We start from the raw sequence: 23,744 nt of genomic DNA, 5'->3' as shown, positions 1-23,744 counted from the left end.
TAGTTTTTAATTTATTCTTTTAAAAGGTTGTACTTAGTGACTCACTTTTTCAAGTGGCTATTTTCTCTAGACTCTGTTTCCCATCTGATTCGGGACTGAGTGACCCATCAATCCTTTTGATTCGAACGAGTTAGAGTAAGTATGGTAGTTGAATGAAGACCCCTATTTCTTCCCTAGTTTTTTCTTTAGGTCGAATGTGTATAAAAGATCATGTTGTATTTTCCTTCGTGTATTAACATCGTATTCTACTTTTGATAAAGGGTTGATTGATACCATATCAAAAAGGTCCTAATTTTAAAAATGAAATTATCTTTTTGAACGATTATTTACGAGAGTAAGTTCGAAACAGATGATTTAGTTTAAGTGACTAATTTCATAATATGTTTAAAAAGACATTTTTAATGGAAAAACAATTTGATAACAAATCAATATTCCATTGGTTAAGATATGAGTGTGGGTGTTCTTTAAAGTGGTGTCTCGCATTAGATCTACTATCAAGGGTGGGTCTAATCTAATTGAAAATAAATATACATTAATTTTAATGTTCAAACAAATATTATTATTTGGATCATGCTTTATGCAAATACTTAAAGTATTCCGAAAAGGGAGACAAAACCCATCGATGTGTATTATACCAAGTAAGTAACCCAATCTAACTAACCTATGAAAAATAAGTTGTGTGGTTATGATTTTCGTTGTTTGAAACATATGTTATTCGCATTCTCATGTTATGTGATATATTGGTATAATTGATTCTATATGACAAATAAATTATGATATTTTGATATCTTGAAACAATACGTGGAATGCATGTTAAACATGCCCTACATGATATATTGAGAAATTTGATTTTCACGTTTCAACATGCCCAATGTGACAATTGATATATCGAAATGAAAAAAATATGTATATATATGATTATTGTGACCATATCACACTATAAGGAGGAAGAATTGGTGGCTTCGTCCACAACTTACATGACAGTTTGTTTGCAAATTTTGTGGTTTATCCACAACCTACAGAATAGCTTGTCTGCAAATATTGGTGGCTTCTTCCACAACCTACATGGTGGTTTATCCACAACCTACATGGCAACTTGTCTGCAAATTTTGGTCACTTCAACCACATATATTTGAGTTTCTGGATGGATGAGTTTTGTAAAACTCTTTTTAGAGTGTAGCAGTGATGTGTGGCATGTTTTGTTTTTTAAATTACGTAATTGTTTTACAAAAATTACACTACCTTGGTCACATGCATAAAATTGATTATGTTGTATGATAACTATGTGCTTATTGTTATTTAATTTGTTATAAGACTCACATTGAGCTTAAAAGCTCACATCTTTAGTTTCATAACCTTTTAAGTGGTTCACGGACTTAAGGCTTGGATTCAGCATTCGAAGGAGCTTCTCAGATGAATTTCTAATAAATGGATTAAAAAATTTTTGGGAAGTTATTTTGGATTTGGGACAATTGGACTTTTTATTTGGTTGTTTTACTTTATAACGTTAAATTGACGTGCATGCATGTTTGATTGATTTACAAGTATTTTGGAATTGTTGAGTTTATTTAAATTATTTACGATTTTTACTTGATTTTAAACAACCTTTGTGATTTTTCTAAGTCTTTTCAAAAGTCCACTGTGAAAGATTTTTACTAACATCTTTTTGAAGAAATAATTAAAAATATTGCAAGTTCTTCATGTTATAATTTCAAACAAGGTTTCAATATAATACTGATACTTTTCAAGTACTTGAGTTTCAATAAGTGTATTTCAAATAAAAAGTTACTTGATTTATAAAATTTAGAGCTTTTTTTTTGTAAAAATTACTAAAACCTAGTTATTTTTAACAAGTAAATGTTTTCAATGGTTTTTAATGTGACTTTCAAGATTCGAAAATAATGTCTAGACCAGGTTTGGGGTGTTACACAATTAATTAATCACGGAGTCAATCCACAAGAAGAACCATGATTGGAAACTCCTTATTGTATTCTCTTTAAGAAAGCAATTCATCCACCTGCTTTGTCCAATGACCTCGTCATGTATGTGTTACCCTCATGATATCATTGATTCCTTTAAGTTAAATCCGTCACTCAATACAATCCTATTTTTTTTTCATTGTCACCATTGTGTCTTCTTAATAATTAATATGACCATTGTCAACAAATGAATGTGTTAATTTGCTCACTCAAGAATAAGCAACCTGTAGCCACGTTCCATATTTATCAATCCACATAATGACAATAAGAGGATATCGTTAACTCTTTAATTTAGCTATGAATTCCACTATTGCTAGTAAATACATGCCATACACAAGTCATGTACCCAACATATTGGTTATCGGCTCGATCATCTTTAGAACATAAGCCTCCACTTATATCAAAGCACATAAGCTACATATGCATGGCCAGAGACTAACTCAGTATATAGGTAAACCACACCATGAATGTCAGAAGTAAATTAATTACCAAATGGATTCAAAATTAATTCATCTTGGGTCCAGTCCAATGTATTATTCTGCCAATGAATATATCTATGTCTCTACTCGTGGAGTCAATTACTCTAATAGCCAAGACTAGTCATTTCCTCAATTGGAATTGTAGGCGACAAAATAATCCTTCCCAGTATTTGAATCAAATGCTCACTTTGATTCTTTTACGGGATTGCAGACTCGTTTAGATTATCTACTAAAGTAAGTTATCTTTCTCGCAATGTAAACGTTCTTACAGTGCCACTTATCATCAGTTTGAACTGATACAATCAATGAGCTAATATTTTCTTATCACAATTTTACTATGCATGTAAAATATGAAATACAAAAATACAAAAGACATAACAGTGAAATGTGAAATTTAATTTTTCATCATTCAAATACATAGAAAACAATTACATGTTTACTACAATATGGACATATTTCCCAACAATCTCCCACTTGCCCTAAAGAAGTAAATGTGTCAGTTTCACATTCCCATATCCACGATGTGTTTGTTAAAACTCCTAGTTACAAGATTCTATGTAAAAGAATCTGCAAGGTTAACTTCAGAAGCTACTTTCACCGCATCTATAATTCTTTTAGCTACTGCCTCTCGGATCAAGTGATACTTTCGATCAATGTGCTTCGTACTCTTGTGGCTTCTCATTTCCTTGGTATTAGCTATTGTAGCACTGTTATCACAATACAGTGTTATAGTTTTTCCCACACTATGAATGACTTCAAGATCGGTTAAGAACTTTCAAAGCAATATTGCTTATTTCGCTGTCTTAGAAGCATCCATATACTCAGCCTCTATAGTAGAGTCAGCAGTGTAAGTTTGTTTTACATTTCTCCATACTATGGCTCCATGGCCTAGAACGAATACATTTCTCGATGTTGATTTCCTTTAACCTTTATAGGTTTGGAATTCTAAGTCTATATATCCAATAAGAGTAAGGTTATCCCCAAAATAAACAAGTATATAATCCCTGGTTCTTTTAGGATACTTTAATATATGCTTTAGAGCTTGCTAATGCCTGATACCAAGATTCTTTTGATATCGACTAACCATTCCTACTGTTAAAATAAAAATCTAGGCATGTGCGAAGCATCACATGCATATAGCTTCCAACCACCGAAGCATATAGAACCTTACTCATCTGCTCTCTTACTCATATAGAACCTGATGTGGTCGGTTGAGTGCTGATAACTCCTAAAAAAGTTATATTTCAGGCCTCTAAACTTGGTTAATTATTTTCGCTTAAGTAGATGTATTTGTATTTTAGGATATTGTATTAGTATTTTTAGAACATTGCATCGTGAAGTCTGGGTTGTCTTAAATGTTTTTATGTTACTTTTACTTGTGGGTGGAAGAATTTGTTTGTGGTTGAATGACAGGTGTAGAATGAGGAAAAGAAATGAAGGAGTGAACTTTTTTCATGGAAAAAGGTTGGACAGATTGCCAACATTAATGCCATGACAATTCCAGGAAGACTCCGAGTTAGCACTCAATTCGTTCCACTCTCAGCCAGCTTTACTTGTACTAGAAAGATCTATCTAAAAAGGGGAGGAAAAATTGTATGTTGAGAAGGGGATCTAACCGTATAAAAAATAAAGAAGATCTAAAAGAGAAAAGAAAGAAAAAAACAAGCCTTTCTCAGAGGAAGGATCTTGAGGCAAAAATAGAGGGTAGCAGCATAGCTGAAAAGCAGAGCAGAACACGAGGAAAAGGATGAGTGTAGACAACTAGCTCTTTGCGAAACATTGCAATGCTATAGTTGAGGGCTGGATCAGTGAAAGCGTGCTTCCTAAAGTTCTTCCTTATTTTATTTTACATTACTTCTTTGTTCAATTAAATGTTTAAGGAGTTGAATGCTATTTTGAATTTGGATTTGATTAATCAACACATGAGCTAAATCTCATTAGGTTGGGTTTACACTCTAATTTTCCATTAGTGTTGAAGCTTTGATCTGATCAATTTTACTATTTCATTCAATTTGTTCTTCTTGAACTGCTTGCATGTAGACTCTAGACATATATGAATGTTTAGTATACTTATAAACATAATCTAATTCTGAAATGGTTAAGTTAGTTGGATTGAAATTGAATGATACAAGTGGTTGTTCGACAGAATTCCCATAGCAATTTCTAGAAATAGAGCAGCGTTTGTACAAAACAAAGAGAAATCAGTGTTGGGAATGACATCTAAGGCCTATAGACATATATCACTATAGGTGGGGTAACCTGAGGTCCTACTCTCAAAAGAAGTAGGCTATCTTAGATCCGTTCTGTGCAATAAAATGGTTAAGAGTTTGCTGAGGCATTTTTGGTTTATAAGGGTAGATTCTTAGTAATCTCAACCTTCTCATTCAATAGATTTGATCCTCTCATTCTTGCCTTGATAACTTTGCAATAGTATTTTTTATATTTTTTTTGTTACATTTTGCATACATCAACATCATTTTAATTATCATTACATTTGTATCATTGTTTTGACAAAACATAATTCATACACTTTATAGTAGTAATGTAACCAAATTAATCCTAACTGATCCATTTGGAGATGATCTTACTTATCATTATATTGCTTGATTCGACGTGTATACTTGCATATTTCGTGTACTATATTCACATGCAACAAGTTTTTACGCCATTGCTGGGGATTAAACCCGAGTTGCTTGTGTGACAGATGTGAGAGTCAAGTTGCATCCTTAAGAGCCTAGGAAAATCAAGTGGGATAAATGGCCAATGCTCTAAATTCCAGACCTCAAGGAGCATTGCCAAGCGATACTAAGAATGCGAGATCACAAGGAAAGGAGTATTGCATGGCCATCACTCTCAGAAGTGGTACTTAGTTGAATGAAGTTGTTAGGGATACCACTATTGAAGAGGAAGATTGAAGGATAGATTGCAAAACCATATGAAAAGCAACCTACATCTAAAAAGGCCAAAAATAAGAATGTTGCAACATAATCAGATCATATGGCCAAACTGAATGTCATAGCAAAATAATATCAGCAGTTTGAAGGCAGGGCATCGCCACCTTTTCCTTAGTGGTTCTAGAATTCCAAGCAAGATATTCAGTTTAAGAGATTTTTGGATGTCCTGAAGCAACTTAATATCAACATAATTTTGGTGGAAGTTTTGGAGCAAATGCCCAATTACATAAAATATGTGAAGGACATATTATCAATGAAGTGACAATTGGGGGAATTTGAAACTATTACTCTCATTGAAGGGTGCATGCTGATGTTGATGAATAATTGCCCCAAAAGTTGAATGACCTAGGGAGTTTTACTATCCCTTGTTCAATTAGAAATCATTATGTTGGTAAGGAATTATGTGATTTAGGAGTAAGTAAAAATTTAATGCCTATGTCTATCTTTAAGAAGCTAGGAATTGGGAAGGCAAGACCCAACAAAGTTACGTTGCAGCTACTTGATTGATCTTACACACATCTGGAAGGTAAAATTAAAGACGGACTGGTAAGAGTAGATAAATTTATTTTTCAAGCTAATTTTATTATTTTAGAATATGAGCCTAAAAAACATGTGTCGATTTTTCTTGGAAGACCTTTTCTTGCTATAGGTAGAATGTTACCTGATATTCAAAAAGGCGAGTTAACAATGAAGGTAAACGATCAGCAAATTACTTTCAATGTATTCGATGCCTTGAAATATGCAAATGAAAATGAGGAGTGTCATGCTATTGGGTTGATCGAAACAATAATGGAGGAGTAGTTTGCAAAAAAATTTCATGTTAAGTTTGATGATGAAGATCTATCTGAGCTAAGGGAAGCAGAAACACTTGTAGAACTCGATGAAATCATGGAGACCAAGCAATTGATGGATAGACCAGGAAAGAAGTTTGAATCCTTGAATTTATAATATCGTTCTTTTAAACCTCCTAAATTTTCTATAGAAGAACCTCCCACACTGGAGTTAAACCATTTGCTGTTGCATTTAAAGTATGCCTACTTGTGAGACAACATGTAACGCCCCGCACCCGAGACCGTTGCCGGAGTCGAACACGAGGTGTTAACGAACTTAATTCATTTATTTACACCGTTCATTTTAAAATTTCCAGACAAGCTGGCTAACTGCGTCACTGTCACCTTAAAAATCATATCTCGAGTTCCAAAACTCAAAAACTGATTCCATAAATTTTCCCTGAAACTAGACTCATATATCCATCTACATATTTTTTTCTAGAATTTTTGGTCAGGCCAATTAGTACAGTTTATTAGTTAAAGTCTCCCCTGTTTCAGGGTTTGACTACTCTGACCTTCATACATTACGACTTAGATATCTCCCTCTACAGGGCTTCAAAACATATGCCGTTTTTTTCTAATGAAACTATACTCAAAAATGAATCTGCACATATAAAGCATGACTTCTAGTTATTTTTGGTTAATTTATGGTAAATTTCCAAAGTCAGAACAGGGGATCCAGTAACTGTTCTGGCCCTGTTTCACGAAAACTTAAACATCTCATAAAATACGGCTCATATGGTCGTTTCTCTTCTTCCATATGAAAATAGACTCACCAAGGTTCGATTACATGATTTATTCATTATTTAATTACATTCCTACTATTTTTAGTGAATTTTCAAACTCACATCACTGCTGCTGTCAGCATCTATTTTAAGGTAAATTTCACCTATTTCATAGTTTCCATGATTCAACTAGCCATTTGACATACATAGCACCAAATATGATCGTGATTAACCATTCCAATGGCTAATCATTGCCAAGCATTTCCACACCACTCAATATCCATATATATGCAAAATGATTTTAATACTATGCTCAAAATATTTAAGCTATTTTCGCATGGCTATCCGAATATATACACATTACCAAAGGTACTTGATTAACAACAAATGTTAGTCCTATACATGCCATTATCAACGTTTAACTAAAAGAGTACCAAAAGGGCTTAGATAGTGTGGATGACTTGACTTGAAAATCCCGAGTCCGATAGGTGACGAACAAAAATCTATAAAAGAGAGATTAAAGAAACGGAATAAGCATTTAATGCTTAGTAAGTTTTGAGTAACGAAATTATTTACGACTAAAGTATAGCGTTCATATGACTAAATGAATAATTTCATATATGCACATTCTCAAAATCATAATTTCTTCACGCTTCAACCAATATATTCATACACGTGGTATCAAACCTAACTAGAGGCCTAAGCTCGTTAATCAATTGAGCGAGTACTATTTGAAAGGAATCAACCTTTCCGATGCATATCTGAAACATACCTTATCGTTTGTATTTTATGAGCGTATTAATTGAAATTATTACAGCAAGATCGCTCGCTTCCAAACCCAAGTATCTTCGGGATTTAGCCGGATATAGCAACTCGCACAAATGCCTTCGGGTCTTAGCCCGGATATAGTCACTGGCACAAATGCCTTCGGGACTTAGCCCGGATATAGTAACTTGCACAAATGCCTTCGGGACTTAGCTCGGATATCATCCGAATAATCAAGTACATATACCAATAAATCATGACACATCCATATTTCATTATCATAACTAGAATTCAAACACAAGACGCTTATCAACCATTACCATTTTCGGCTCAATAGCCACATACAAAGAGCATGATTTTGATTTGCTTTATAACATGATCTCTATACACATTCGGCTACCCATCATAGGTATAAACTAATCACCTCAATATACAATTCAAGTAGAATCATTATATCACCGTTTATTTGTTATGCTTATATGTCATGACTTAATCAAATCATAAACTAAGTTTCATTACTCAAAACTTACCTCGGATGTTGTCAAACGATTTCAACGGCTATTCGATCACTTTTTCCTTTCCTTATCCAACTTTGATCCTCTAAGCTCTTGAGCTAAATCAAACAATTTACTTCCCAATCAAACACAATCACACGGCATCCATATACATTTTAGAACCATTCTTAACATATTTACTACTCATTTACAAACAAAATACCCATATCACATTTATAAAACTACAAGCCGAATATACCTATGAGTGACCATCCCAATTTAATCGATTTCTTGTTTTATGCACTACCACATATTCACACACACACACATATATATATATATATTATGCCATTTACTCATAAACCCCATAATGCCGAATATTCATTAACCAATAGTCACACACACTACTTATGTACAAAAATTTATCCACCCTAGCCTATAGTTCATTCGGCCATTCATCACTCAACCAAACAAACTTTCATAGCAAACTCCTATGACCAAGCACACACATATACTTACATCCCAATACTCATAACATTCAAAATCACATTTTAAGTAAATTATCTTAAACAATGCCGAATCCTTAAGTGATTAAACATCAAATTTTTACTCAATTCCCAAACATATAAACAACATTTATTCATGACATCAAGCATCTTTATTTCGGCTATTACACATATATACACTAGCAATCAAATACTAACATTTGCACTTCACCTTAATAGCTAGCTTAGCAAACCTTAATTTAACATATAATTGTTCATAACACAATTAAAGCATCCTCTCCATTCCATTAATTCAAAACACATACATTGCCCAATAATATCCAAAATCATATTCGGCCTTAGTACTCAACTTGCTAGCTGATTTTTCTCCATCTAGCAACTAATGCACATATGTGCTCATTTGTTAGACTCTACTTCACCTAACTACCAATTTTTTCTTTTCATCCAAATAACATGAACAACAACCATTTCTTGAACATTTTCTCTTAACTGATTACTCATGTTACCAACAAGATTCAAAATTTGGACATGGGCTAAGCAAGGAGCTTAATGACTAACTCAAATAAAATGCTAGAAATCCAAGAATCATCCTTGAACTTACCTTGATTTAGCTAACCACCATAGCTGAATTTTTCCAAGCTTATTCTCTCCTAGTCACGGCAATGAGGAGCAAAGATGAAAACTTTGGTTTCTCCTCCCATTTACCACATGTTTTATTATTCTTAATTACTTATTTTATTTTGTAAACTAATAATGCTAATAGAAAATACATATTATCATCAATGACCCATACCATGGCCGGCCACTACTTATTATAAATGGAAATTTGACATGCAAAACCAATCATTTTTATAACATGCATTAATAGGTCCTTATAGATTAACCTATCACCTTTTAAAAGTGTCACACATAAGTCCTATTAATTAAATTCACATGCAATCGACTAAATCGAAGCTTAAAACTTTCACACATTCATATTCACATATTTTAGACAATAAATATCATATTCAAATACTTCGGTGACTCGGTTTAGCGGTCCCGAAACCACTTTCCGACTAGGGTCAATTTAGGGCTGTCACACAACAACACTCTGGCAGTAGTTATATCTGTAGAATTAACACTTGATCAAGAGGTCAAGTTGCTAGATGTTTTTAGGAGATATAAGAAGGCGTTGGGATGGACAATTGCTTACATCAAGGAAATCAACCTTGCTATCTGCATGCATAAGATTTTGTTGGAAGATTGCCATAACAATTCTATCAAACAATAGAGAAGGTTAAACCCAACCATGAAGGAAGTTGTAAAGAAAGAGATCCTCAAGTGGCTCGATGCTGGAATTATATACCCTATTTTAGATAGTTTATGGGTGAGCCCTGTACAATGTGTACCCAAGAAAGAAGGTGTCACAGTAGTTAGCAATACTAATAATGAGCTCATACTAACTCGTATTGTTATGGGATGGAGAGTATGCATGGACTATCGCAAGCTTAACAGGGCAACTAAGAAGAACCATTTTCCCTTGTTGTTCATCTGTAAAATGTTGGATAAATTAGCTAGGATAGCCTTCTACTATTTCTTGGATAGGTATTCAAGGTATAATCATATTGCCATAGCTCCTAGTGACTATGAAAAGAATACTTTCACATGTCCATAAGGAACTTTTGCGTTTAGACGAATGCCATTTGGTTGTGTACTGCCCCAGCAACATTTCAGCATTGCATAATGGCAATATTCTCAGACATGGTGGAAACCTTTTTGGATGTTTTCATGGATAATGTATCTATGTTTGGCAGTACCTTCGAGAGCTGCTTAAAGAACTTAGAATTGGTTCTTTCTCACTGTAAAGAAACAAATCTTGTTTTAAATTGGGAAAATTACAAATTTATGGTTTGTGAAGGAATTTTTCTCGGACATAAAATATCACAGCAAGGGATTGCAGTTGACAAAGCCAAAATTGAGGTGATCAAAAAATTGTCGCCTCCTACCATTGTAAAAGTTATTAAGAGTTTCTTAGGCTACGCAAGATTTTATAAAAGATTTATTAAATATTTTTCAAAGATATCCAACCTCTGTATGCTTTGTTACAGCATAATAGACCCTTCAATTTTGATAAACCTTGCTTGCAAGCATTTGAAGAATGGAAGAAGCAATAGGTGACAACACCGATTGTAATACCACTAGAGTGGACATAGCCATTTGAACATATGTGTGATGCCAGTGACTTTGCTGTAGGTGCAGTGTTGGGGCAAAGGAAAAACAAAGTATTTCATGCTATATATTACGCAAGTAGGACCTTGACAGACGCGCAACTGAACTACACCACCATTGAAAAAGAGTTATTGTTTGTGGCATTCACGTTTGATGAATTTAGATATTATTTAGCTGGTACCAAGGTCACAGTTTATGCAGACCACTCTGCTATTAAGTATTTGGTGACTAAAAAAGATGTCAAGCCAAGGTTGATCCAGTTGATACTTTTGCTGATGAAATTTGATATAGAAAATGGACTAAGAATCAAGTGGCTAATCACTTGTCGAGATTGGAAGCTGGACTTGAAGATGGCAATATTCAAATCATTAAGGAAAACTTCCCAGACGAGCAATTGTTAGTTGCCATGGCACTACTTTGGTATGCTGATATCTTGAACTTCTTACTGAGTAAGTTGATGCCCCCTGATCTCAATAGCCACAGAAGAAGGAAATTTATTCACGATCCTAGACACTATTATTAGGATGAGCATTATTCAAACATTATGCTAAGCAAATAATTAAGAGATATGTCCCTAATGCCAAAATCGAAAACATTTTGCAACATTGTCATTCAGCTCCTTCCGGAGGACATTTTGGAGGAATGAGAACTGCTACCAAGGTTCTCTAATTTGGCTTTTATTGGCCAAGCATGTTCAAGGATGCTCATGACTTTTACCAGGCATGAGACCATTGTCAAAGGACGAGCAACCTCTCTAGGAGGCATGAAATGCCACTGTAAAATATCCAAGAGACTGAGTTGTTTGATGTGTGGGGACTAGACTTTATGGGTCAATTTCCACCCTCTTGGGAAATTTATATATACTTGTGGTAGTTGAATATGTATCAAAGTGGGTTGAAGCTGTAGCTCTCCCTACTAATGATGCCAATTTGGTGATGAAGTTCTTGCACAAAAATATCTTCACAAGTTTTAGTACAGCTTGTGGACTTATCAATGACAAAGGCTCTCATTTTGATTACAAATTCATTGCTAATGCCTTGCATAGGTATGGAGTGAAACATCAGATTTTCACGAAATATAATCCCTAAAAAAGGGATAAGCTAAAGTTTTTAATAGAGGAATTAAGCAAATTTTGGAGTAAGTGGTGAACCCAACTCGCAAGGATTGGTCATCCATACTAGATGAAGCTTTGTGGGCTTACCGTATTGCGTTCAAAACACAATCGAGGATACCCTCTACAAGTATCCACACTTGAACAAATGACGAACGGTTGGAATGGAATGCTAGTTCCAACTGCATTTTCTCAAAACATTTTTGACTTATTCTCTCAAACAGCGGATAGCCAAAAGCTTTTGTTACTAGAGAAGTGTACATATATCACATATATAGGGTTCAAGAAAACTAGATTTCAAGTTGTATATATATTTAAAACTCTTTTAAACAATTTAAAATCTCTTTCATTATCTGAAAAGTAAAATTAGATTTTATCTTGAATTTTAAAAATCTTTTAAATAATAATTTAAATTCTATTTAATTATCTTTTTAAACTTTTTAAATAATAATGAAATTGCTTTTAATTATTATTTACCTAAAACTCTTTTAAATAATTATTATTATTTAATCTAAAACTCTTTTAAAGAATAACTAAATTGTATTCCTTTATCTAATAAGGAATATATCAAATCCCATTTTTATCGGTTTATTATTATTTCGAATTTGACAGAAATAGAAACAAAATTACTATTTGTTATCATTTTTACTATGAATTTAAATTTCCAAAATTAAATTCAATCAAAATAATAATCGATTATTATTCGTAATTTAAAATAATATTATCATTTTAATTACTTAAAGAGAGCGATAAACTTAACCATTCTTGTTCCTTCTTAACATGTGACCCTATAGGTTCAGTTAAAGTTGGCACTACGCCCAAATCATATTTGGTCCTACAAGTCATAAGTGGCCTCTAGCAAGACATTACGACTACACAAGTTAGATGAAAGCTCATGATACAACAAAACCTAAATACATGTAACACCCCTTACCCGTATCCGTCACCGGGATAGGGTCCGAGGCATTACCGGACTCAAACATAAACATTCATACAAAACCGGGCCATAAAATTTTGCTCAATTTAAAACCATTCATACATAAGCATATTGTCCCTTATATAGGCCTAGGAGGCCCAACACGTACATGGGGTGTGGTTTGGGACTAAACTGAGGACTTTCAGAACTTTTGTGACACTTAGAAAATTTTCTCATTTTGGAGGGACACATGCCTGTGTGGGTAGGCCGTGTGATCACAAACGCCTATATGGCTTGGGACACGTCCGTGTAACTCTCTGTTTATGACGTCATCAACTAAATAGGGTCACACGGTCGAGTCACATGCCCGTGTGCTTAGACCGTGTCGCGAATTAAATTCCAAAAATCCAGTGCAGACTTCACACAGCCAGGGCACACGCCCATGTCCTGAGGCTGTGTCTTTTACACGGCTAAGATACATGGCTATGTCTCTGCTCATATGTTTACTACTGGGCATTCTATTTTGCCTAATTAGATACGGAGGACACACGGTCAGGTCACACACCCATGGGGCTGACCGTGTGTCACACACGCCCATGGGGCTGACCATGTGTCACACACGACCTACACACATGCCCGTGTGTCTACCAGTGTGGACAACTATAAGGCTATTTTCCAAGCCCTTTGCCACCCTTAGACACTCATATACTTAGACATATTTCATGGCACAGAACATGTCACATTTTGACAATCAATCATTCCTAATCAAGACTAATTCATGCCCATGTAAAGTCACCATTTCACATACTCAAATGAACAAGCTTACTTAAGGCACTCCACACCAATTTCATATCCAATCAACATTATTAATCTACTTTCAGTTCACACATTTAAACTATGATCATAGCCATACCAATTTTTCATCATCCATTCATCATACTTGTATGCCATATAACACCATCCATTATCATCAAGACTTTGACACATGCATGCATAAATAATTAGGTTTACAACCCAATAGTCAATATGAACCATATCTCATGGCCATATACAAAATGAATCATCAAATCATTATAAGCCAACACATTTGGCCAAATTAATATGACACATACTCAAATTAACAAGCTTACTTACCAATTTCATATCCAATCAACATTATTAATCTACTCTCAATTCACACATTTAAACCATGATCATAGCCATACCAATCTGTCATCATCCATTCATCATACTTGTATGCCATATAACACCATCCATTATCATCAAGACTTTGACACATGCATGCATAAATAATTAGGTTTACAACCTAATAATCAATATGAACCATATCTCATGGCCATATACAAAATGAATCATCAAATCATTATAAGCCAACACGCTTGCTAAATTAATGACACATAAACAAAAAGATCAAGTGCCCTATACATGCCATACTCAAAATACTTGAATTCACTATACCCAAAAGATCAGTTTGATAGTGTGAATCGAGCTTTGATGTCCTTCGATCCCTGAGCTAGCATGGTAATACTATAAGAAATTGGAAAAGAAAGAGGAGTAAGCATAAAGCTTAGTAAGTTTGAATGTAAATAATGAACAACATTAATCATGCATTATTATACAGATAACATAATATAGTTTGTCACAATGTCATCAAGTGTCATAGATACATCTTAAATCATGTCATTTACATAGTGTACAAATAAACTCATAATCATGATTTATTCATTCACTTCATACCGAGTTCTCATTGATTCATAATCTCAATATTTATGGGCTTTGTGTACATACCTGTACCCTTCCAACTTGATCATACCTTTTCATTTCTTTGACATAATCTTTGAATTACCTGTTGAACCACTTGGAGTACTAAAGGATACCCGGGAAACCTCATACACATAGTAAGATGGCAATGTCATATCCCAAATATGGTCTTACATGGGATCACATATCGATGCCGATAGCCCAATTATGGTCTTACACGATGTCTCATATCGATGCCATGTCCCAAACATGGTCTTACAAGAAATCACATATAGATGCCAATGCCATATCCCATATATGGTCTTACATGGGATCACATATCGGTGCCAATGCCATGTCCCAGACATGGTCTTACATGGGATCACACATAACCCTAATGTCATAACATTTGTATCCTAACTATTCCTAAGGTTCAACCGGGGTTTCAAAGCACCAAACCTTTGTCGGATCGTCATCGAGTCATCAATAACCAAATTAATAGAGACAATATACATTTCATGCAATATCAAAGTAATAGATTTATAATAACATAATATTGAATTATTTACACATGAACTTACCTCGGTCCCAAAATATGGCTAACTATTCGATTTAGTCCACAACTCTGTTCTTTCCTGGTTTAGGTCTAGACTCCGTTTTTCTTGAGCTATAATAGCAAATTTCATTTGTTTAATAACCACATTATTCAATTCAGTCCATAACTCATACTTTGACAAAATTACCTTTTTATCACTAACTTTTCACATATTTACAACTTAGTCTCTAGGCTCGTAAAATAAAATGTACTCATTTTCTTTGTTACCCAAGCCTAGCTGAACCTATATCATACTTATAACAGCTTTTTACCCCCTATTTTATAAATTTTACAAAAAGGTCCTTTTTAGGTGTTTTCATGAAAAAATCACTTAGTAAAATATGTTTATCATACATCAAACTTTCATATTTCTCCATTAAACATAAAAATACATGCTTGTCACACATGGGTAAGTTTTTGAATACGAACCCTAGATCAAAATAATGGTATAAATAGCTATATCGGTTGATAACAACTTCAAAAATACAAAGAACATTAAAAAAGGGGCTAGGATATACTTACTATTGATCTTGAAAGGATGAACAAAACCCTAGTTATGGCTCTTTGAGAATTTTGGCTAAGGTAGGAGAAGATGGACAAGATTTTTGTTTCACTTTTCCCTTTTTATTCTTTTATTAAATAAATGACAAAAATTCCCTTAAGGCCTTTCTTTCAAATTTTTCCTATTTATGCCCTTTTTCCCATAAAAATATAAATTGGGCAAATTGCTATTTAAAGACCTCTAATTAATAATCCATGGCAATCTCATGCTTAAAGCTTCTAGAACTCACATTTTGCAACCTTTTCAATTTAGTCCTAAATGTCAAATTGGGCACTTTATTAATAAAATTTCTTCATGAAATTTTCACACAAGCATGCAATCATATCATAGACCTCATAAATAATCATAAAATAATTATTTCTACTTCAGATTTGTGGTCTCAAAACTACTGTTCTGATTAGACTCTAATTCGGGATGTTACAACTCTCCCCCTTTAGGGATTTTCGTCCCCAAAAATCTTACCAGTGAAAAGGTTTAGGTATCAGTTTCTTATGTTTTCCACGGTCTCCCATGTAACCTCTTCAACGCCATGTCTTTGCCATAATACTTTCACAAGGGCAATACTTTTGTTTGTCAATTGTTTGACTTCCTGAGCCAAAATTTTTACTAGCTCTTCGCCATGAGTCATATCCGGTCGAATCTCAACTTCTGTCGATGAAATCAAATGTGAAAGGTTTGATCGGTAACGGCGCAACATAGACATATGGAACACATCATGAGTTCTTTCCAATCTAGACGGAAAGCCAATCGATATGTTACCGGCCCTATCCTTTCTGTAATTTCATACGGTCCAATAAAACATGGACTCAACTTGCCCTTCTGGCCAAATCTAAGGACTTTCTTCTGTGGAAATACTTTCAGGAATACTTTATCACCGACTTGAAACTCAATCTCTTTCTGTTTCAAATCCGCGTAGGATTTCTATCTATCCGAAGCAGCTTTCAAGAAATCATGAATTACCTTTACTTTTTCTTCGGTTTCTCTGACTAAATTAACTCCATGAATCTAATTCTCTCACTTACGCCCATACAATGCCTCATAAGGCGCCATTTTCAAACTCGACTGAAAATATTGTTGTAGCCAAATTCCACCAACTATAAATACTTTTCCCAACTACTTTGGAACTTAAGAACACAACACCGTAACATATCTTAAGGGATTTGAATTGCACTTTTGGATTGATTTTCCGTTTGTGAATGGAAAGCATTACTAAATTTCAATTTTGTACCCAACGCTTCTTGTAACTTTTTCCAAAACCGCAAAGTGAACCTCAGATCTCTATCTGATATAATCGACAAAGGCACTCCATGGAATCTCACAATTTCAGAAACATACAATTCGACTAACTTATCAAGTGAATAATTGGTAGTATCGGTATAAAATAAGCTAACTTTCTCAATTGATCTACAACAACCCATACAACATCTTTCTTTCTTGGTCTCAAACGCAAACCCGTCACAAAATCCATAGTAATGCTGTCCCACTTCTACTCGGGAGCCATCACAAGCTAAAGTAAACTGGAAGGTACTCAGTGTTTAGCTTTTACTTGCTGACAAATCAGACATCTCAATAAAAATTTAGAAATATCTCTTTTCATTCCCGACCACCAATACATTTTCTTCGAGTCATTATACATCTTTGTTCTGCCTGGATGAACAGACAAACGACTACTATGTGCCTCACACAAAATCTTCTAAATCAATTCGATATTTTTAGGGACACAAATCCTATCTCGAAACATCAAGCATCCATCGGAACCAATCTGAAATCTGATTCAATACCCGACTCACACTAAACTCTCTTATCTTGCAAATTACGGTCATTTTTCTGAGCTTCATAAATCTCTTGGAGAAACATTGGTCTAGCTCTTAACTCAGCTAGAATCGAATCATCATCTGATAAAGCCAACTGAGTGTTCATAGCCCTCAAAGTAAATAACGACTTCCTACTCAAAGCATCGGTGACGATATTCACCTTTCCTGGGTGGTAGTCAATCACTAACTCGTAATCTTACTCGGGTCAACTTTAATACCATCACCCAAAACAATGTGCCCCAAAAATCTGACTTTTTGAAGCCAAAATTTACTTTTACTAAACTTAGCATACAACTACTTGTCTCTTAAAGTTTGCAAAATTGTTCTCAAGTGCTCGGCATGCTCGGTCTCATCATGAGAATAAATCAGTATATCATCAATAAAAACAACAACAAATTTATCCAAATACGGTTAAAAAATACAGTTCATCAAATTCATAAATACAGCAGGATCATTCGTTAAACCAAAAGGCTTGATAACAAATTCATAATGTCCATAACTTGTCCGAAATGTAGTTTTTGGCACATCTAGCTCCTTAACTCTCAACTGGTAGTAATCGGACCTCAAGTCTATATTTGAAAATACTGTCGCTCTCTTCAATTGGTCAAACAAATCATCGATCCTTGGTAAGGGATACTTGTTCTTTATTGTTACCTTATTGAGCTGTCGATAGTCTATACACAGTCTCATTGAACCATCTTTCTTCTTCACAAATAGTACCGGTGCACCCCACAGACAATAACTAGGTCTCGTAAAACCTTTATCCGTTAACACTTGTAATTGAACTTTCAACTCCTTTAATTCCATCGGAGCCATCCTATACAGAGCAATCGAAATAGGTGTAGTACCATGAATTAACTTAATACCAAATTCAACTTCTCTAATAGGAGGTAATCCGAGAAACTCTTCCGGAAACACATTCGGATACTCACATACTACTGGCACCGACTCAATTTTCAACTTGGACTCTTTTGTATTCAACACAAAGGCAAGATAAGCTTCACAACCTTTTCTCATACATTTCTGAGCAGTCAAAGAAGAAATCACTGCAGGCAAGCTATCTGATTTATCTGATTCAACCCGAAGAATATTACCACTTTCATATTTCAATTCAACGAATTTCCTTCCACAGTTTACTACTACATCATGCATGGTCAACCAATCCATAGTAAGTATTGTATCAAATTCATCAAACGGCAAAAGCATAAGATTAGTCGAAAAACAATGACCTCTAATCATTAAAGGGCAATTCTTACATTCTTTATCAATTAACACATACTTGGCTAGAGGGTTTGGCACTTTTATCACAAATTCTGCAAACTCAATAGACATATTCATACTAGATACCAATTTCAAACAAACATACGAGTGGGTAGATCCCGGATCAATCAAAGCAATAATAGAAGTATCATAAAAAGAAAAAGTACCTGTAATCACATCAGGAGATGAAGCCTCTTCGTGAGCACGAATGGCATAAGTCCTCGCAGGTGCTCTTCCTCAGGTCTCACAGCTGGAACTCTAAGTGCACTCTTACTACTAGCTCCATTTCCCAGATTTCTCTAGGGTCTCCCTCTAGACGTAGCACTGCCCGATCTTGCACTCTAAAATCTTTCCTTATCAACCATTTCGGGGCAATCTCTAATTAAATGATCTTGGGAACCACACTTAAAACAAGCTCCATCATTAGCTCGGTACTCACCGAAGTGATGTCTATAACAATGCGAACACTTCGGTTTACTCGATCAGGCGTTACCAACACTAGCAATCAAAGTAGTCTGAGCTTTCGAAACCGAGTATTGCTTACGCTTATTTCTATTTCAGTACCCAACTGATGCACTCAATCAAGTATTAAACTCTCTTGGTTTATTAAATGAATACTGCAGTGACTTACTCATCTGTCTCTTCTTCAAATCTTGAGACTCAAACTCAACATTTCTTTTCTCTTTAACGAGTTCCTCGGCCTTACAAGCTCTCTTAAAAGTGCAACATTCTAGGTTACCAACCAACAATCGGATGTCCTAATTTAACCCATGCTCAAACCTCTTACACATGATGGCCTCAGTTGATACACACTTTTGGGCATACTTACTGAGTCTTACTGTAACACCCCTAACCCGTAACCGACATCAGATTAGGGTTATGAGGCATTACCAGACAGACAGAACATTTTGGACCAAGACAGAATCACATATATTATTTAACATCATTTCATAAGCAATCATCTCCAAATATAGTCTGTAAGACTTAAACATACATTTAAGGAAAGGCTGAAACTAAACCGAACCTATTCAGAATTTTTAGAACTTAACAAATATTTCAAAACTATCAAATCCACAAGCCCGTGTGACTAGGCAGTGTGTCACACACAGGCATTAGACACGCCCATGTAAACCAGCCGTGCCAAAACTAGATCCTATACTGACTTTTTCATATGGCCAATAGGCACGCCCGTGTACTATGGTCGTGTGATACTTAGCTAGCTACTGACTTTAGCCCACGGCCATATGACACGCCCGTTTCAAGGCTGTGTGATTTTTAGGTGAATACTATTTTTCTTACACAGCCACAAGGCACGCCTGTGTCCCTTGACCGTGTGACACAATGCAGGTTTGGTTTAAGCCAATTTGCCACTTCTCTTTGGGTGAAACCTACAAGAAATGCTAAGCAACATTCATACAAAAAATTTTCAACCAATTTCATGCTCAAAGAATGCTTCATTATAACAAAAACGTATTAGCTCATAAAACACTACAACCATACATCATTTCGCACCATCAACCAAATACCAAAACTATATACAACATTTCATTTGCTAGCCAACTCCTATGGCATAATATATAGATAACAAAACTTATATACATAGACCTTCTAGCCTATACATGCCATACTTTAAAATATGTACACTTTCAAAAGTACCAAAATGAGATCGATAGTGTGGTGATGATCCTTGACTATCCCCAAGCCTTTAGTAGCCATGATAACTGTAAAACAGACAGTAATCACACAGAGTAAGCTACAAACAGCTTAGTAAGCTAAATACAATTGGTATAATTACTAAAGCATATAAGTACCATTCAACCATCTAGCTTCATAACCATTTAATAGAATAATTCATAAACTTAGCCATGCTCCTTTGTTTGCATATATTTCATGCTTCATTTCCATACATATTTCACATAGACAGAGTTTTTCATATTCAGAAAATTTAGTACGATACAAATGTACCTGCATAGGTTATACAATTCATATACTCAATCTCAGATTTCGTACCCTATAATCAGACGGGTCAGAAACGATACAGATGCTCATAATCAAGTACAATGCCGTTGTCCCAGACGTGGTCTTACATGTAATTCAATATCGATGCCTCTATTCCAAATAGGGTCTTAGACAAAATCAGATACGATGCCAATGTCCCATACATGGTCTTATATGTAATTCTCAATCGAGGCCTGTGTCCCAGACACGATCTTATATGTTGTCTCAGACAGATGTCAACCTTTCTTTAGAAACATACACAGCTTTCCGGATACTATCATATTATCAAAATTTATTCAAAATCCATTTATCAGGCTCTCAAGGACATCCAATACAGATTACAGTTTATATGTACATAATTTATTTCAATTAACATGTAATTGTAATTTGGCTTACCTCAGACGGATTTCGTGCGGAACGAGTCGACTATTCGAGTATTTTAGACTTTCCTCGATCTAAGTCTGATTTTCTTTGTTCTTAATCTAATGCAATACAAATTCAACCATTCAATAATTCATTTCATTCAATTTAATCCATATACACGTATTTAGGGCACTTTGCATTTTAGCCTTTACATTTTCGCACTTTGACAATTTAGTCCATTTTTCATAAAATCACAAATAAGCAAAATTTCTTTGCAACAGGGGCTAGCCATATTTTTATGGCTTCTAGATAAGCCCATACAACATGTTTATTTCACAATTTAGTCCTTCTAAGCCTCATTTTCACAATTTAACCCAAATAGCTCAATTTCATCAAAAACTCAAAGACAAAATTTATGAACCATCTACCAAGCCTTCATAATTCATTCAAAAACATCACAAAACTCATGAGATCAACAATGGAATTTCATGAAATCTTTAACAGAAACAAAAATTCAGACATGGATTTTGGAGAACACGAAGCAGCGATCAGAGAAACGTAGAAATTATCAAAAACGAAACAAAAATTCTAACATTAATCAAGCTTGGACAAGGCCAAACCGAGCTTGTTCTTTTTCTTTATTTTTGTGACAGCCCAAAATTGACCCTAGTCGGAAGGTGGTCTCGGGACCACAAAACCGAGGCATAAAAATAATTAAAAATTTATTTTGATGCCTATAATATGTGTGTGCTCATGTATGACATTTTATGATGATTGATTTAGTGTTATAAGGGTGAATTCCACAAGAAAGGACTTAGTAATGAACTTTGAAAGTATGATAGGGAAATGTGTGATGACTAATTAAAGCATGCATGCAAAATAATGGACTTGCATGTCAAATTCCCCTTTATAGGTGGTGGCCGGCCATGACAAGGAGGATGGGCTAAACATGTCATGAAACATGTTTTGTTGGTGCATTAGGGTGAAATAATAAACAAAGGTGTATGGGTGATAAAAAATGAAAAAAAAATGTGTGTGAGTGTGGTAATCCCCCATTGCCGTGAGTTGTAGAGAAGGAAAGAAAAAATTTTGTTCATCCTTTCTTTGAGCCAAAACTAAGGAAGAAGGAGGATTTTTGCTTCATGCTTGGTTTGGAAGAGATCTAGAAGGAGATTTGGCTAAGTTTGCATCAAGATTAAGGTATGTATGAGGTTGTGTTAGGAGTTTCATGCATGCTTTGGTTGCTAACTTGATGTGCATGTTAGCCATGGCTCAAATCTTTGTTAAGCCATGGAAATGGTATTTGGCCAAAGTTGTTATGGTGATAAAGCCATTGCATGCTAAGTGTGAAGCTTGATGATGATGCATGCAATGATGGATTGTCTACTCTTGAGTAAGATTTTGAGTTTTCTCTTTGTTTTATCATGATTGAAATTGAAAAGGAGCATGATTGTCATATTCGGCCATGATGCATTCTTGAGCATGATTCATGCTTCTTGCATGTTAGTTAAAAATTTGTGTTTTGGATGGCTATGGACACCTTGAAAATTCGGCCATGCTCATATATGCATATATATGATTGCACATTATGTTTGGTTATGAACTAAGTGATGAATATATTGGTTTAAAGAAGAAAATGTGGAAGAATGCTTGTGAAATTGCAAGCACAATTCGGCCTAGCACACATATAAGTGCTTGATGCTATATTATAAGTTTTGAGCCACAATGTGCAAAGCATTAATTAGTAAATTGCATGCTGTTTTTGTGAGGTATTAAGTGCAAAATTGACCTCAACATGTACATGAATATTCGGCCTTGGGTAGCCTATTGAAGGCCTTAGCTTTTCCTTGATGCTCGAATAAATTGTATTGAATTGCTTGATGTAGTATAAAATGTGCATGACCATTGTGTATTCAAGCTAAAGGGTGGCCATATGACCATTTAAATTCCTTGTCATATTCGCCATAAGCTAGCACAATGAGGTTTTGATAAATTGAATTTGTTTGAATTAGCTCAAGAGCTAAGAGGGCCACAATTGGACAAGGGAAGGAAAAGTAATCGAATAGCCGTAAAAGCCGTTCGACAACATCCGAGGTAAGTCCTCAAGAAGTGACCTTACTTGAATTATGTGAGATGAAATATGGATGTGTATGATTATTGATTATGTGTGTATGAGTATTTGAATTCCACGGGCTAAGTCCCAAGGCGAATATGCTAATGATTATAATTGTGTTTGAGCCTTAGTAACGAAAATGAAATATGTATGTCCAATGATTATTGATGTATGTGTGCATGAGAAATTGAATGATATCCGGCTAAGCCCCAAGACAATTATGCTGGAAATTATAACCGGTTAAGACCGAAGGCAATTGTGCTAGTGGCTACATCCGGGCTAAGACCGAAGGCATTCGTATGCGAGTCATTCTATCCGGCTAAGACCAAGGC

Source organism: Gossypium arboreum, chromosome 13 (assembly GCF_025698485.1).
Source record: "Gossypium arboreum isolate Shixiya-1 chromosome 13, ASM2569848v2, whole genome shotgun sequence".
In the NCBI taxonomy this organism is placed as follows: Eukaryota; Viridiplantae; Streptophyta; class Magnoliopsida; order Malvales; family Malvaceae; genus Gossypium; species Gossypium arboreum.
Note: the sequence above shows the minus strand (reverse complement) of the source record.